Raw genomic sequence first — 17508 nt, 5'->3', positions numbered from 1 at the left:
GGGGAAGCCCCAAAAAGAGAGGGGCCCCCCCCCCCAAAAAAAAAAAAAAAAAAAAAAAAAAAGCAGCTGCCCATTAGCAACATAAGGAAGATGACAGGCCATTCTGGTAGGGCTGGATTCTCAGGACAAATCATACACCCTCCTCTGGAGCCTGAGGATCAGCAGTGGGTGGAAGGGCAGTAAATACAATAGGATGCATGAAAATATTGGGGCAGCCATGGAACCTGGTTTATACATATCCTCTTCCAGGAAGATGTCATTTTTTAATGGGTTTGACAGCTTGGTATACTGTAAGATCTTTTAGGACAGGGCTCTCAGCTTCCTCTCCAGTTGCCTTTGAGGGTTGTGCTCAGAATGTGGCAAGTGGCCAGTTCTCTGGCGCACCCAAGGATAACTAAGAGGCACTGTCACCACATATGCTTAAAAACACCGAGGTCGGGTCATCATGCACATATGTACTGAGCACATTGCACAGAGTTGATTCCCAGAGGTACTGACCAAGTCCTGTGGCCAGGATGAAGTTCTCCCAATCCTTGGGCACAGCTGGCTTCTGAGACTCAGTGGGCTAACTACTTGTGATGCCACTGAGTGAACTCAGACCAGCCTCACATGGCCTTCTTTTTGGACAGCAAAACAAAAGCAACGAGGCAGGGGTATGGTGATGCTCATTCAAAGGCTCCTTTCAATGGTGAAGTCCATTATCTAAGCAGTGAAGAGAACCCGGACTAACACATAATCCTGTCCTCCCTTGGTACACTAGACCAGTGGGTCTTAAACTTTACGCTGCATCAGAACCTTCTGGAGGGTTCCCAGAGGGCCAGGGCTGGGCCTGAGAACTTGCATTTCTAGCAAGTTCCCAGCTGGTGCTGATGCTTCAGGTTCAGGAACTACAATTTCTTTTTTTTTTTTTTGCGGTACGCGGGCCTCTCACTGTTGTGGCCTCTCCCGTTGCAGAGCACAGGCTCCGGACGCGCAGGCTCAGCGGCCATGGCTCATGGGCCCAGCCGCTCCGCGGCATGTGGGATCTTCCCGGACCGGGGCACGAACCCGCGTCCCCTGCATCGGCAGGCGGACTCTCAACCACTGCGCCACCAGGGAATCCCCAGGAACTACAATTTGAGAAGCACTGCATCCACATTGGCTTGGATAACATTTCCTACCTCTGCTCCTCTAAACTTGACACATGATGGAAGCTTCAGAATTCACTAACTACTGAATGATTCCATAGTAAAAGAAAAAGAAAAAACAGTGAAGCCAACAATGTTTCACTTTTACAGAGGTCAGAGTTTTGGCAACCTCAAGGATTTGGAACATAGTTGCAAACTCAGAAGTAAGATAAGTCCTTAAATTGTTAAAATAAGCCTGTAAAAAAGTCATGGTACTCTGTAGGGGGTGACAATACAAGAGAACCCCTTAGGTCTGAGTGTAAATTAAGCCAATACATATTGCAAGATAATGACAAAAGAAATATGAGGGCACTACCATCAGGCTGTATTATCTGCAGGGGCAAAATGTCCTATGTGACTTGGTATCAGCCCCTGTGGTCACCACTATATTACAAGTAAAACACAATAATCCATTTTCCTAAAATATTAAGGCTCCTCTTGTAGCAACTCCCTCCCACTGTTGCCCCAGTGTCAATTAAAGAAAATATAAAACGGCCAATAAGGAATTCTCCCTGGATGTGAGAGTGCAAAAAGCCTTATAGCTCAGCTTGGGACACACAATGATTGTCGGCTGGAAGAAGTTGTCCTGAGGGGGCTGCTGGGTGATGCGTTCCATGGCCTCGCTCTCAGGGGGAATGGAGGGGTGGGGAAGGAAATCTGCCCCTGGCTCAGCCCTGAGGGGACCTGTCTGTGTTCCCAGGTAAGGGAAAGAGGCTGTGAAAATTGAAGGAAAAGATTACTCTGTAAACCCAAGGAAGGGCTATAAATACTAGTTGGAGAGACAGCCCTCCTGTGTCAACAAGATCAAAGAACCCCCCCTCTCCTGGAGATACCTATTGGGGGCTGAAATAACAGCTGATTTTGAAAGGGCCACAAAGTACAAAGCAGAGCGCAGCACAAGCAACAGAGAAGTGGAAGCTGTGATGCTCCTTGACAACCAAGGAGAGGCTTCCTAGAACCCAGTTAGAGGCTGGTACCTTGGTGCTTAGAGACTAGTGACCATCAGCTCCTCTAGATCCATCTCTGCCTCCTTTGCCATCTTTCTCCTGGGAGGCTGATGTCTATTGATGGTGCCCTGAGTCCTGGTCCTCTGGCTTCCTTTGGGTTGGGTCAATGGTGGAGGATAGGAGAGTGTAAGGAGAGAAGGTAGGGTAGGGTGTCTATCAATGTCTAACAGTGCCAACTCCTGCCAGGGTTTTAACAGTTGCTACCTTCCTCTAAGCTTGGAACTCAGCAGAGATGAGCCCATTTCCAGGGTTATGGTTCTTGACTTAACAACTGTTTTCCCCAATTTTCCCTTCAGGCTTCGAGGTGGTACAGGCTTCCTGCAGTTACTAGTGTCTGGTGCTTCACCATCCCTCGTTCTTTTTTTTTTTTTAATTTATTTATTATTAATTAGTTATTTTGGCTGCACCAGGTCTTAGTTGCAGCTCGTGGGATCTTCACTGCGGCACGTGGGATCTTTAGTTGCGGCATGCAGACTCTTAGTTGTGGCATGTGGGATCTAGTTCCCTGACCAGGGATGGAACCCGGGCCCCCTGCATTGGGAGCGCAGAGTCTTACCCACTGGATCATCAGGGAAGTCCCATACTATCCCTTGTTCTTTAATCCCTGCCACACTTCTGTGAAATAGCAGTTCATTCAACTCTCATCAAACCCTTTGAGTCAGCCTGCTGTCTACTGCCTGGGCCCTCTGAAATAGAGATCAAGGTCAAAGCTTCCTCGGATTGAGAGTGAGCTTTGGTGAGCTCCTGACTATAAACTCGGGAACAAATAGAATCATCAGCTTTCCCAGGTAACCCTGTAGCAGAAGGTAATGAAGACAGAGGACTTGGGGAAATTAGTCTCAGCTCAGGAATGTCAATGAGAATATGACTCTAAAACAATTACCAAAAGCATATGAGCAGGGGTTAAACAGCTGAATACATTCTGAAGAAACTGATTAGTACAGAACATAGGAGTTATTTTAAGAAAGTTTTCTAGAAGTTGTGAATTTTTAAAGCTAGGTCTTGAAAGAGCAATAATAATTTTTTTTTTTTTTGGCCATGCTGTGCAGCCCGTGGCATCTTAGTTCCCCGACCAGGGATTGAACCTGGGCCCAAGGCAGTGAAAACACGAAGTCCTCATCACTGGACCGCCAGGGAATTCCCAATAATAAAATTATTGAAAAGATTTGAGGGATAGTATAAGTACTGGTAGATTTAGGAGGGAATAAAGCAGGATGCTATGTCCTATTTTTTAAAACAGCTTTTTTGAGATATAATTCACATTAAAATATAATTCGCCCATTTAAAGTGTACAATTTATTGCATTTGAGCACATTCCCAGGGTTGTAAAACCATCACCACAGTCTGATTTTAGAACATTTTCATGCCCTTGAAAAGAAACTTTGTACCTATTAGTAGGCAATTCTCATTCCCTCCCTCCAAGCCTCACTTCAAGCTCGAAGCACCACTTATCTATTTTATGTCTCTATAAATATGCAAATTGAGAATATTTTATATGAATGGAATCATACAATATGTGGTGTATTGTGACTGAATTCTTTCACTTAGCAAAGTGTTTTCAAGAGTCATGTTATTTATTCATTCATCAGTTGATGTATACTTGCGCTGTTTCCATTTTTTCAAAATAAATAATGTTGCTCTGAACATTCGTATACAAGTTTTTGTGTGCACATGTGTTTTCATTTCTCCTGGGTATATCCCTAAGAGTGATATTGCTGAGTCATATGAAAATTCTGTTTAACTTTGAGGAACTCCCAAACTGTTTTTCTAAAGCAGCTATACCAGCTTAAATTCTTACCAGTAATGAACAAGGGTTCCAGTTTTTCTGCATCTTCATCAACTCTTGTTATAGTGTCTCTTCTTGTTTATAACCATCCTAGTGGGTGTGACGTGGTATCTCAACGTGGTTTTGATTTCTATTCCCTTAATGACAAAAGACGTTGAGCATCTTTTTCTGTGCTTATTGGTCATTTAAATACCTTCTTTGGAGAATTATTTATTCAAATCCTTTGCCATTTTAAAATTGAGTTGTCTTCTTATTACTGAATTTCATTAGTTCATATTCGGGATACAAGTCCCTTGTCAGATATAGAGTTTGCAAATAGTTTCTCCTATTCCGAGGTTGTCTTCACTTTCCTGATGTTATTTCTTGCACCACAGAAGTTTTTATTTTTGACGTAATCCAATTTATATGGGCTGGCCAAAAGTTCGTTTGGGTTGTTAAGCTGAACGGAAAAACCTGAACGAACTTTTTGCCCACCCCAATATTTTCTTTTGTCACTTGTACTTTGGCATCATATCTAAGAAACTATTACCTAACCTAAGGTCACAAAGATTTATGTCTATGTTTTCTCCTCAGAGTTTTATAGTTAGCTCTTACATTTAGGACTATGAGCCGTTTAATTTTCGTGCATGATGTGAGGAAGGAGTCCGACTTTATTCTTTTGCATGTGGATATCCAGTTGTCCCAGCACCAGTTGTTGAAATGACTATTCTTTATCCCATTGAATTGTCTTGGCATCCTCATCGAGAATCAATTGATCATATATGTTAGGGTTTATTTCTGGACTTTCAATTCTATTCCATTGATCTATATGTCTTTCTTCATACCAGTACCACACTGGCTTGATTTGTAGTAACTTTTGAAATTGGGTATTGTGAGTCTTTCAACTTTGTTCTTCTTTTCTCAGAATTGCTTGGGCTATTCTGGGTCCCATTACAGGGGCTGTGTTGAAACTGTAGATCAATTTGGGGAGTACTGCCATCTTACAAATATTAAGTGTTCTGATTCATGAACATGGGGTGTTTTTGCTTTTAATTAGATCTTGAATTTCTTTCAACAATGTTCTGTGGTGTTCAGTGGATAAATCTTTCACTCCTTTTGTTAAATCTATACCTAAGGGCTTCCCTGGTGGTGCAGTGGTTGAGAGTCTGCCTGCCGACGCAGGGGACACGGGTTCGTGCCCCGGTCCGGGAAGATCCCACATGCCGCGGAGCAACTAAGTCCATGTACCACAACTACTGAGCCTGTGTTCTAGAGCCGGCGAACCACAGCTACTGAGCCCATGTGCCCCAACTACTGAGCCTGCACTCTAGAGCCTGCGAGCCACAACTACTGAGCCTGTGTGCCACAACTACTGAAGCTCGTGCACCTAGAGCCCGTGCTCTGCAACAAGAGAAATCACCGCAATAAGAAGCCCACGCGCCGCAACGAAGAGTAGCCCCTGCTCACCGCAACTAGAGAAAGCCCACGCACAGTAACGAAGACCCAATGCAGCCATAAATAAATAAATTTAAAAAAAGAAAAAAAAAATGATGGTCCAAGAAAATAAAATTGAGTCTTCTCAACCATAATTCTAAAAGAGTCATGTACCACAATGTTCATTGCTGCACTACTTACAATAGCCAGGACATGGAAGCAACCTAAGTGTCCATCGACAGATGAATGGATAAAGAAGATGTGGCACATATATACAATGGAATATTACTCAGCCATAAAAAGAAACGAAATTGAGTTATTCATAGTGCGGTGGATGGACCTAGAGTATGTCATACAGAGTGAAGTAAGTCAGAAAGAGAAAAACAAATACCGTATGCTAACACAGATATATGGAATCTCAGAAAAAAAAAAGGTCATGAAGAACCTAGGGGCAAGACGGGAATAAAGACAGATCTACTAGAGAATGGACTTGAGGATATGGGGAGGGGGAAGGGTAAGCTGGGGCAAAGTGAGAGAGTGGCATGGACATATATACACTACCAAATGTAAAATAGCTAGTGGGAAGCAGACACATAGCGCAGGGAGATCAGCTCAGTGCTTTGTGACCACCTAGAGGGGTGGGATAGGGAGGGTGGGAGGGAGACACAAGAGGGAGGAGATATGGGGATATATGTATACATATAGCTGATTCACTTTGTTATAAAGCAGAAACTAACACACCATTGCGAAGCAATTATACTCCAATAAAGATGTCAAAAAAAAAAATTGAGTCTTCTCTCTTTTTCCCTTGGTCAGGCTAGCTAAAAGTTTGTTAGTTTTGTTGATCTTATCAAAGAACCAACTTTTAGTTTCATTGATTTTCTCTATTGTTTTTCAGAGTCTGTTTCATTGATTTCTGCTCTAGTCTTTAAATTTCGTCTCTCTGATTGCTTTGAGTTTAGTTCGCTCTTCTTTTTCTAGTTTCCAAAGATGGAAGATTTGGTTATTGATTTGAGATCCCTCCTCTTCCTCCTCCTCTGCCGCTTCTTCTCCTTCTCCATCTTTGTCTCTTCCTTCTTCTTCTCCCCCTCCCCCCTTCTGTTTCTTCCTCTTCCTTTTGTTACATAAATTAGCCCATTTATTACGGGTTAGCAATGTTTCAAATGGTAGAGCTTCTAGTGTTTTTTTAATTACTTCAGTCTTCTGATGATGAATTTACTGTGATGGTAGAAGTGGTGTTGTAGGTCCAGGCACCACCAGCTACTACTTTCACGCAGGAATTAGAGTGCCAAATCCTCACAGTTCATCTCTTTATCTTGCTTTTGCCATAGAAAAGCAAGTGAACTTAGAATGCAGGCTGATTTCAATTTTTTTTCACCAATTTCCCAAGGTAGAAACCATAAGGGTCTTGTGTTTACTGATGATTCTGTCCTTCTTGGTGGATTTAGCCATGTTGCTGCAAACTGAGCCCAGAGAGCTTTTCTTCTTCTTTTTTTTTTCGTGGTACGCGGGCCTCTCACAGTTGTGGCCTCTCCCGTTGCAGAGCCCAGGCTCCGGACGCGCAGGCTCAGCGGCCATGGCTCACGGGCCCAGCTGCTCCGCGGCATGTGGGATCTTTCCGGACCGGGGCATGAACCCCTGTCCCCTACATCGGCAGGCAGACTCTCAACCACTGCGCCACCAGGGAAGCCCCCATCTTCTAATTTTCCTTGCAATTTCTTCTTTGATCCATTCATTATTTAAGAGTGTATTGTTTAATTTTCCTATATTTGTGAATTTACCACATTTCCTTCTGTTAATATATTTCTATAACGTCAGAAAACATACTTTGTATGATTTCAGTCCTTTTATATTGAGTCTTGTTTTATGGATTAGCATATGGCCCATCCTAGAGAATGTTCCACTTGTGCTGAGATAAATGTGTACTCTGCTGCTGTTGGATGAGTCATGTTTTTATTTTTTAATCAAGTTTAAAGTACAGAGGTGCCTGGAATCAAACACATTTTCATCTCCTTTACCTTATCCATGGTCAAACTGGGAGAAGAATAATTTCAATCATTTGTTACTAGATATATTGAAAGATATAGATATACATAGGTATAGACTATTTTTGCAGCATGGGGACATATCATGTGACTTTGAGAATAAGGCTGTATGAAATCATAGCACCATGGATCTAAGGTTTCCCACACTCACTTTATGATACAAATATCATGGCAAATCCTAGAAACTTAGAAGACTGGATTCTATGATTCCAAAGTCCCCTCTAATGTTAAAATGGTAGGCAGATACTTAACTTCTCCAACTCTCACTCTGATCATCATTATTAACCAAGAACATAAGATGTTATCTTAAGGTTCTTGTGAAAATTAAATGATGACTTTTTTCATTCAACAAGAAATGACATGAAAATGACTTAGTAGAGTGTTTGGTACATAATAATCATTATGTTAGTTGTTTTCAGATACAGATGCTATTTAGATACAGAACATTAGTTAGGTTTTAGATATAGAACTGCTATTGCCACCAATAAAGAATGGTTTATCAGCTAGTTTTCTTCCCTCAAGTAAAACATACAGGGAACACTTTGTACTGCTTTAAGATTTTTGAAACTCTGGCCTGAGCTTGTTTCCTTGCTCTAAATGAAGGGAACAGAATATCTTATTTCTGGGCGGCAAAGAGTTTTTTTTTTTTTTAAACAATTCTATGAAATTTATTCTAGGGTACCTAAAAGCATTGGACCACTTGGTGAGGATGTTACAGAGAAAATAAGCATCTGATGGACACGGGCATGTCAGACTAGATAACAGTTTACACCCTTCCAACCTTGAGTCTGCTGAGACAGACAAGAGAGGTTATGAAAATGAGTATTAGCGTGAAGTCATCTTGTGAATCTGATCATACTAATGAAAAAAGGACACATTAATCAATTTATTTCTTGGAACTATATTAAGGTTTTTAGCCTTCCATATTCAGTTTACTAAATCATTTCTGACAGTGTGTTATGGTAAGGTAGTCATAGGAAAGAGTTAATTATTTCTACCCGAAAGCAATTTACTACCTCTCAAGTGTAGAATAAGGACTACAATATGTTGCTAAACTGATATCCATGCATCAATGGAAACAGGCCCTAGGAACTTCAAGTTTCATCTCCTCCCCAACATCTTGACAACATTCCCTGCTCCTAGAACCCTCATTCAAGTATGGGGAGAGGATGGGACAGGCACCCTGTAAATTTACTCCTATTTAAGAGTTGAGAATTTGTAACTAAAGATAACGTCCTGAATTAATGTCTTGCTTCTTGTGCCCCCCCAATTCAGTTTGACCTTTCACCCCAAAGGCTTTTTAAATTTATATAATTCTCAGGCATAAAATCCTGAGAACTTCTTAAAGGATTTAAATGATATCAGGATGTACAATTCTTGTAGCACCAATAAATGCTGAAAAATAAATATCTAAAGTCTAAATTACGAAAAAGAAATCTTTATAACATCATATTGCCCCACAAAATATCATTCAGCTTCCTGGGATTGGTTATAGTCTAAAATTCACACAGCCTCATAAAACCATTCTCTAAAGTGAAGACCCAAGAGGACAGGGAAGTTTTGGTTTTTTTTCTTTCCTTATTTCTCCCCAAACCTTCAACGATGTCTAGGATAGAGTGAGTGCTCAATGGATATCTGTTGTATGCATTGAATGAATTCCCTCCTTTAACACACAAACATTTATCTACAAAGTATTTTAAGTGCTTGCAAAATGTCCTGTATGCTTTACTTATGAATAACGTAATGATATCTTGACTTGAGAGAAAATATGATTATCTGCTGGTTCTCTGAGAGCAAATTTATAGACTTAAAGTGGGAAATTGCCAAATAAGAAATTATGGTAAAACTTTTTTCAAGTCAGCAATTCACTGTGTTTTCTTTTAACGAATGCTATTTCCCTTAAAACTTGTAAGTTACAGCCATGCACTAATTTTTACCGAAGGTACTGCTGCTATGTTACATTGATGTTTCAATAGGGTTACCAGATAAAATACAAATAACTGCACAATAATTGGTACAAAAATATAAATATCGCATGGGGCGTATGTGTACGAAAAAATTGTCTATCTGAAGTTCAAATTTAACTGGACATCCTGTATTTTTTTCCTGCTAAATTTGACACCCCTAGCTCAAAGTAAATATCAGTGCTCTCATCTTAAACTGTTGTCACAATCAAATACAAGTTGCTTAATAAATAAATCCATAACTGACTGTCTTATCATTATCTTTTCTCAGGAAAATAAACAAACTAAGGAAGCAAATGGCTTCCCGAGTGACGGCAGTGGTGTGACTCTCCACGGGGCCTCTCCTTTGTAGTTCCCTGAGGTCAGCAGCGGCTCCGTGGGGCAGTGCTACACCCGGACCCAGAGTCCTACCCTCTATGATGAATGAATCCTATTTCACGTTACAGGCCCTTATCGGTATGCTTTTCCGGATGGACCTAGAGACTGTCATACAGAGTGAAGTAAGTCAGAAAGAGAAAAACAAATATCATATATTAACGCATATATGTGGAATCTAGAAAAATGGTACAGATGAACCGGTTTGCAGGGCAGAAATAGACACAGATGTAGAGAACAAATGTATGGACACCAACGGGGGACAGTGGGAGTGGGTAGTGGGATGAATTGGGAGACTGAGATTGACATATATACACTAATACGTATAACATAGATAACTAATAAGAACCTGCTGTGTAAAAATAAATAAATCAAATAAAATTCAAAAAAAAAAAAGACAAAAAACCAACAGAAGTTTCTTCCTGCTTTTGGAGGAGCAGCGCTGGCCACATGAAAATGCTAGAATTCAGCAACAAAGAAATTCTCTTCTCTAAAGACCTTTCTTCCCTTAGCTTAACCTCACACAGAGGTTAACCCTCCACAGCTGCACACCTTTGACTCTTGACCTTTGCCTTCACAAGTATAAAAATGTGCCTTCAATATTCTGCTAAATTTTCCAAATCCTTTAAACAAGAGGCAGTCAGAGCCTCCACGCGGTGACTCCTGTCCTCAGCACACTTCTTTCCCTTGCCCTGGCCTCCTTCCTCCAAACTGCCACCAAACGAGCACTGAACATGGTATGTACAGAACTCTGGATACCCGGGCTCTGTAGGTCCCAGTGTGCTACCTTTACAGCGGCTTGGGGGATCTTAGTTCCTTGACCAGGGATCGAACCCGGGCCCTCAGCAGTGAGAGTGTGCAGTCCCAACATCTGGACTGCCATGGTATTTCCGACAGAGCAGTATTCTAAGATGATCATCCTTGGGTCAATAATTCAAGCCCCCTGAGCCTCAGTTTTCTCATCTATAAAATGGGGCTATGAGTATCATGGGGCTCATAGAATCACATGAAATACTGGGCCAAGGAACATAGTAAATGCTAAGTAAACATCACTATTACTCATATAAGAAGAATGTATTGAAGAATATGCAAATATCCATAGATATGGATATTTAATGTAACAAGAATTTTCAATAAGTTTTAATGGTAACTAGAAATGGCTTAATAAAGTCAATACATATAAGTGGTATTAGAATAATATGGAACTTTAAATTTCATTGTTTGGAAGAACACTAAGCAGTTGGCTTCCCAACACTTACAGGGAAATTACCAGAACTGTACGGCGTCCTAGTCTCCATTGCTCTAGTGCCGAGGATGGAACATAGCCTGTCAGAATGTCGGATGTGAGAAATTGCACCGTGGGGCAAGGTGTGGGCAATCCAGAGTTGGCTCTGCCCAGCAGGTGAAGCACTGCTGTCATCACGCAGCCCTCACCTGGGCTGGAGTCTGAGGGAGAAAGGCATGCTGGGAACAATTTCATACTCTTCTTCAAGCACCTGCACTTCTTCAGATGAGGGGAGAGTGCACTTCCGCGTGCCTCCACCGTGGTGCTGACCATCAGCTTAATCTGAATGTGCCACAGGCCACTGAGGAAATGCCTCTCTACCCTGTGGGGTGGCTGCCTTTCATCAGTACTCAGAAAGAAGGTGAAAGAGTTCTTGTTAGGAATAATATTGTTTGTTGCGGTTTTTCTCCATTTCTCTCTCTCTCTCTCCAAGGGAGAAGAAGCTGAGTTAAGAACAGAAATCAGAATCTGGAATCTGCTCACCCCAAGAATAATGGATCTATTCTGCTCAAAAAATGCCTTGATTGTTGATGTGTTTACTTCAGCTCCTTCTCTGAAATTTGAGGACAAAGCAAAATTGGGAGCAAGGAGTCTGTGTGTGTGTGTGTGTGTGTGTGTGTGTGTGTGTGTGTGTGTGTGTAAGTATGCACACATGTGTGCAGAGAGCTCCTTTCTCTAAGGGTTCAAGATGCCCCTGTAATGAGCCTGCCCACCCCACTGAGGCATCAAAACTCATTACTTTCCCCCAAAGCTCCATTTAAGCCACCTTTAAAGTGGATAGCAGGACACCTGGGGCTCATTTAGTTCATTATCCTGGGCCTTTGTTTGCTCATCTATAAAGTGAAGACACTGGATTAGACACAGTCTCAGACCTTTCCAGATCCAAAATGCTCTCTTGTGCTGTTACTGAAACAGGGACAGTAGATTAGGATTTACTCACAAGCAAAGCAAAGTCAACACTGTGTGTGTGTGTGTGTGCGTGCGTACACGCACGCGTGTGTAAATGTCTTATTAACACCAAGGACTTACTAAGCATTCATGAAATTTTCCTTTGCCTCTTTCAAAAGTGGGAACCATATTCGATGCATTTTAGTACAATGGCTGTGGTAGTGGGTTTTAACTCCCATTCTTTGGAAAAGGTAAATGTCAATGTGTAGCACAGAGAGTTGAGGCTAGAAACTACTGAGGTGCTGAAGACTTCAGAAAAAATCTGGTGCTTTTTCCAGGTGATTTTCCACCCAACAAGATAGAAGGGCAGTGGAAATTTTCAAGCCATGTTTTTTTTCTGCCCCACGCTCTTTCTCCATTATGAGTGAGGGCTTGGGATTTGATCAGACAAGCTGAGGTTCGCAGCTCCGCACTGACATTTATGAAGTACTATTTAAAACCTGGGGCATTAGTGTGTGCAGTCCTTTCTGTGTAAGAATAAAAATAACAGTAGCCACCAGGCATCAAGTACTTAGTTATGTTCTAGGCTGGATTCTAGGTAAATGTTTTACCAAATGTTATTTAATCTTCCTACATGTTGGTGAGAAAGGACCTATTACCATCATCCCTATTCGAACTTCATCCCAGCGAGAAAGGATCTATCACCCATCCCTACAGAGCAGTTGGGTAATTTGTCCAGGGCCTTAGTAGTAAGGGAAGAACCCAGGATTTGTACAATTCTGACCGTGAAGAACGTATTCTCAACTATTCCTGGATTCTGCCACTGGTCTCCATTTGGTCGCCAACCGTGTGACAGTTTCCTGGCTCTGTGGCCTCATTTGTATTCTTGTCTGCCTTCTCTTGTGGCCAAAAACACATCTGCAAAGGAATTCATTGGCCACAGAACTGAATTTCTCTGTGCAAAATCTAAGTGGGCCACTCCAGAAACATGGGAGTGCCCAGCCCTTCGCAAGCATCCTTCTTTGATGGGGCCAGCCCAGGTGTGGCAGGCATACACACGTCATGCTATTCAGAGAACACATTCCCCTTGGTCTCCCCAGAATCGTGGCGAGGGTCCAACTGCAATTCCAAGATTTCCCGTGAAACATTCAGCCGCCCAAACTAGGCCAATGACTCTTTCTCAGGTTTCTCTTGCTCCCAGATGAATCTTAATGCTCTCCGAGTGTATAAGAAGAGCAAATACTCCCTAAGTTCTGATAAAGGAATAGAACCTTTCCTTTTCCTTCTCTCAGGATAACTGGCATGGTTGAACTAAGGTAGGGGCCACGTGACAGCCCAGATGGCAAAACACAGTGTTCTGTGACCTGTGGGAAGCCTCTAGCTGATGGCTTCGCCCAGGATTCTAACTCACTTTGCCTTTTGGACAGGCTACAGGGCGCACGCAGATTATAGAAAATTTAGAGCCTAGCACTGGTGGCATAAATGACATTTCTCAAACCCCCTCCCCATCCAGGACTCGCTGGCTCTGGGTCTCCAGCATCTACCTGCCCTCGCCGCCTGGGAGGGAGCAGCTGCGGAGAAGGGCAAGGGTGCCAGGTACAGGGGAAAGCACCCATTCACAGCGCTGCCCAGGGTCCAGGTGCAGCAAGTGGAATACCGAGACTTCCCTGAAGCCCTTGCAAGACAACCTGTGCACCTGCATTCCGAAGGGAAGAAAAGCAAACAGTTCAAGGCCACTTCCTCGAACCAGGCATTTATCGACAGAATTGTAACCCCACTGGGGATGTTTCCTAGGCTGCTGACTTGTTGCAGGCAAGGAGCCACACCTGAGGAGACAAAGGGCCGTTTCTTTGCTTCCCGCTAGTCCAGGGGTGATCTGGTTCTGAGCACATCTGGAGGGTCACTGTCAGCACCACTGACCACCTATAAGGTTTGGATCATCTCGGGTTTGCAAGGTGCTCTGTGGCCACTCTGTAGGGACCTACATGCAGGTTTAGTGAGCCCTTCCCGACCATTATAGATCATGGTAGATGTGATTCCCCTCTCTGGGCTCCTGTTGATTTGAGTAGACCTTTTAGAGCCTGGCATAGAGCCTATGATTGATGGAATTCACATATCATTTGCCTTCGTTGCTCTGCCCGGATTGAGCCACGTCCTCAGTGACTGAGCTCCCGTGAGACTCAACATTTGAGCAGAATGTCCTTCACAGCTCTCTTCCAGGTGCGGAGACTTCTAGAGGCTGTGTCTGAGTCCTACAGCCCATAGGCCAACACGCTCAGAAGTGATGGAAGGCCGAGTATTGCTAATATCTGTAATGATGTCCATGCACCAAAGAAAATCCAGTTTCTGTGGAAGGTGGTATTAGTCCATATCCCAGGATGAAGCAGGGTTGGGGCCTGGGGGAGATGGGTGTCACCCTCTGCCAGTGGTGGGTGACAGGCAAGCTCAGAACTCAAGGCAGGGTGTGGTTTAAAACCTTGAAAAAAAATGAATTGGATAAGCATTCACATTGGATGGCTTAGTTATATAGCTTCCCAAGGCAGGAAACAAGACTAAACTATGTCTTCCAGCTGCATGATACTATGAAAAGATCAACACAGAAGACGGTTCTGTCTACCTTCTAATCTCAAGTAACACTTAAAAACACTTCATTAAGTACATTTTACAAAGGTATTTCCTTCCTGTTCCATATTGTTTCTTTCTTTCTTTCTTTCTTTTTTCTGCCTGACCTTGCTACCAGTGTTAAAGATGCCAGCTGCTCTTTTTCAGGAGGAACTTAACTAAATTCTTTTAAATCTTAGTATCTATTTTTCTTGCTTCTAAACTTTTCTTCTTTGCCATGTCTGGATTTTTCGGTTCTTTTTCTTATACCGAGTGTTCAAATGCCCCCAGGAGACCAGCAATAACAAAGATAACAATAACTACCTTATGCCCCAAGCTGTGGCTTTCTTAACCTCAGCCCTTATTTCTGGCTTTCATTTGATTTCAAAGAGCGTTTCGCTACTTAATAGATCAGTCACATCTTGCCTGTCCCTCCATCTCTCTTGGTTTTCTCCTGAGAGCTGGCTTTGCTTAGCATTCTTGGAGAAAGCTTGGTCTGCTTCATCAGATGGGTGAATGGCTCTCACAAGGTGGAGGCACTGAGGATGGACAGATGGGAGGAAGTAACTTCAGTTACTCACATTAGATTGAACCACGTGAAACTGCCAATACTGGACCATTTTTTGACCTATAAACATAACTTCATAAGTAACTAATGTAGGAGTTTCGGGCTCATATTTATGCAGTGAATCAGTTTTCCTATAAGTTCTATTCAGCCAGAGAGAATCGGATGGTCTTGCTCACTGAAGGCTCCCTTCATGCTGAATTCCACGTTTTTCTGAAGATGATAATAGCTAGCATTTATTGGACAGTCCTGCATCTTCTCATGTGATCCTTACATCAACTCAGTGAGGTAGGATATATGACTCCCATTTTACAGATCTGAACACTGAGGCTCAGAGAGGCTGCGTGAAGGCAGGTCTGCCTCACTCTACCCCCATGCACTTTTCCCTCTACCACACAGCCTCATCTTTGCATTAACCTCTCTTCTTTTTTTGGCCGTGCCTCACAGCTTGCGGGATTTCACTTCCCTGACCAGGGACTGAACCCAGGCCCGGCAGTGAAAGCACCGAGTCCTAACCACAGGACCATCAGAATTCCCCAACCTCTCACCTTTTTAAAGCTCTTCCTGATATTATTCCTTTTGAAGTGATTTTGCCTAAAACAAATATGGGCAAGTTTTCCACCACCTGATCTTCACTGGGCTGTAATTGTTCAAGAGATGATGGTGATGCCTCCCTGTTGACAGGGAAACTGTAGGAACAGTGCCACTTATTTACCAATCTCTGGTCCCTCATTTCCTCAAGTATTGATAGAAATACTTTGGCATTATAATTTTTTGAAGTTGTAGGCAGACGACCGATTTGTATGTGTTACAAACAAACTGGGAACCCAGAGCATGAATGTATGTTTATAGATGCCATCAAATAAAACCTAAGAAATTAAATTAATCTGACACATACTTAATGAAGTACATAATCATTATTATGTTTCATGGTAATTAGGCACAAATGGGATGCGTTCCACGTAAATAATTGTAATTGGTTTGACTGTGCATAGACTTTTAGGTTTTTATTTTCTGATCACATTTAGTTTTTTAAGATCTATAAAGGGTGTCAGTGTGGACCTGTGTTCCCAGATTCCATCTGTCATCACCACCACCACCACCACCATCATCAGGTGCACTGACCAGTACAGGTGTGGGTCTTGCACCCCTTCCCTCAATAGTTAGGATTTCCTTGTCCCCTCCTTCCCCAACCCTAGCCTAGGATAATTGCTTCTTGGGTTGTAGGAATGCCCCTTGTACCTCTCCTCCTGCTGTGCTTCTCCCAGACTCACACCCTGAAGGGTTCCTTCAGCAGCTGCTAGAGCTGTACTTTTCTGTCTCCTTGGGTGTCCTGGATGCTGAAGGCTTGAAGTGACTAATCTCTGGGATTCACTGTTGTGGATGAGAGTGAGGCTGGGTTTAACGTGAAAGAGGATGAGACAGACGCAGGAAGGGAAAAGAAAGTTTTAGGCCTGGGCTGCTGACTGAGTGTGGGATTTCCATGTTGCCAGTGACCCTATTCATATATGGTTGAAACCAAGGGGAATTTATTGGATCCCATAACTCAAATATCAGGGGTAGATTCCAGGGCTGAGGAATATCTTTAGGGATCTGTGTTTCTCTTTCCCTAAGCTTTGCTTTTCTCTGTGTTGATTTAATCTTAGGCAGGCATATCTTCATGGCGGGAAGATGGCCACCAGCAGCTCCAGGATTAAATCAACCATCTCAGAAACAGGAGGGAAAAAGCACCTCTTTTTTCAGTAGTTCCAGCAAAATTCCTGAGATCAAGTGTGATTTGCCTGGCCCTTACCTGAACTAAGCAGAGTGGCCGTGGGCATGTGGTGCTCTCGTGAATGGCTAGGCCTCCGTCACAGGAGAAACTTTAGATCTGGAGGTGGAGTCAATCCCACTAGACCACGTAGACAGATAGTGGGCAATAGTGGGCTGCAAAGGAAAATTGGATGCTGTTATCAGAAAAGGGATTACAGAGTCGGGCAGATTATAGAAATTACAGATGTCCACTCTAGCTGGTGAAACGGAGGGCAGAGAGAACACAGGTAAAATGGCCTGAGCCCCCATATCTCAGAGAGTTGGCTCAGAGAAGAGGAAGTATGAGGATTAAGGTAAGTAGAAGAAATGGGAGTAGATATGATCTCAGTGACCTATTCTACCTATTAAGTAGGTCTTTCAAGACCTTAAAATGAACAAAAGTTTTACTTTTCTGTCCTTTAAAACATCTCCCTCCACTGCATGCTGTTATTTGAAATGTCTTTAATCATGGACAACCCTTTATTCTAAAAACAGGGAAAACAGATTTAAGCGCAAATGCTCTGGGAAAGGCAATACAGAGGTATGAATGTGTTGCAGCCAAGGTAGAAATGAAAATATCTTATCATGTCTTGTTTTGATAAGGAAAGAGAATTAAAAAGAA

The 17508-nt window shown here is 42.7% G+C and overlaps 1 protein-coding gene and 1 pseudogene across 1 annotated transcript in view; both read right to left on the bottom strand.

Annotated features, from left to right (window-relative positions):
* SASH1 (SAM and SH3 domain containing 1) overlaps positions 1 to 17508 on the bottom strand; it is an 856260-nt gene that overhangs the window by 214307 nt on the left and 624445 nt on the right. The window lies entirely within an intron of this gene.
* On the bottom strand, positions 6548 to 6824 carry LOC112401549 (60S ribosomal protein L37a-like; annotated as a pseudogene).

This window comes from Neophocaena asiaeorientalis, unplaced genomic scaffold, assembly GCF_003031525.2.
Source record: "Neophocaena asiaeorientalis asiaeorientalis breed wild unplaced genomic scaffold, Neophocaena_asiaeorientalis_V1.1 scaffold123, whole genome shotgun sequence".
NCBI classification, from domain to species: domain Eukaryota; kingdom Metazoa; phylum Chordata; class Mammalia; order Artiodactyla; family Phocoenidae; genus Neophocaena; species Neophocaena asiaeorientalis.
The sequence above is the reverse complement of the archived record's forward strand: the minus strand, read 5'-3'. Positions and strand labels throughout refer to the sequence as shown.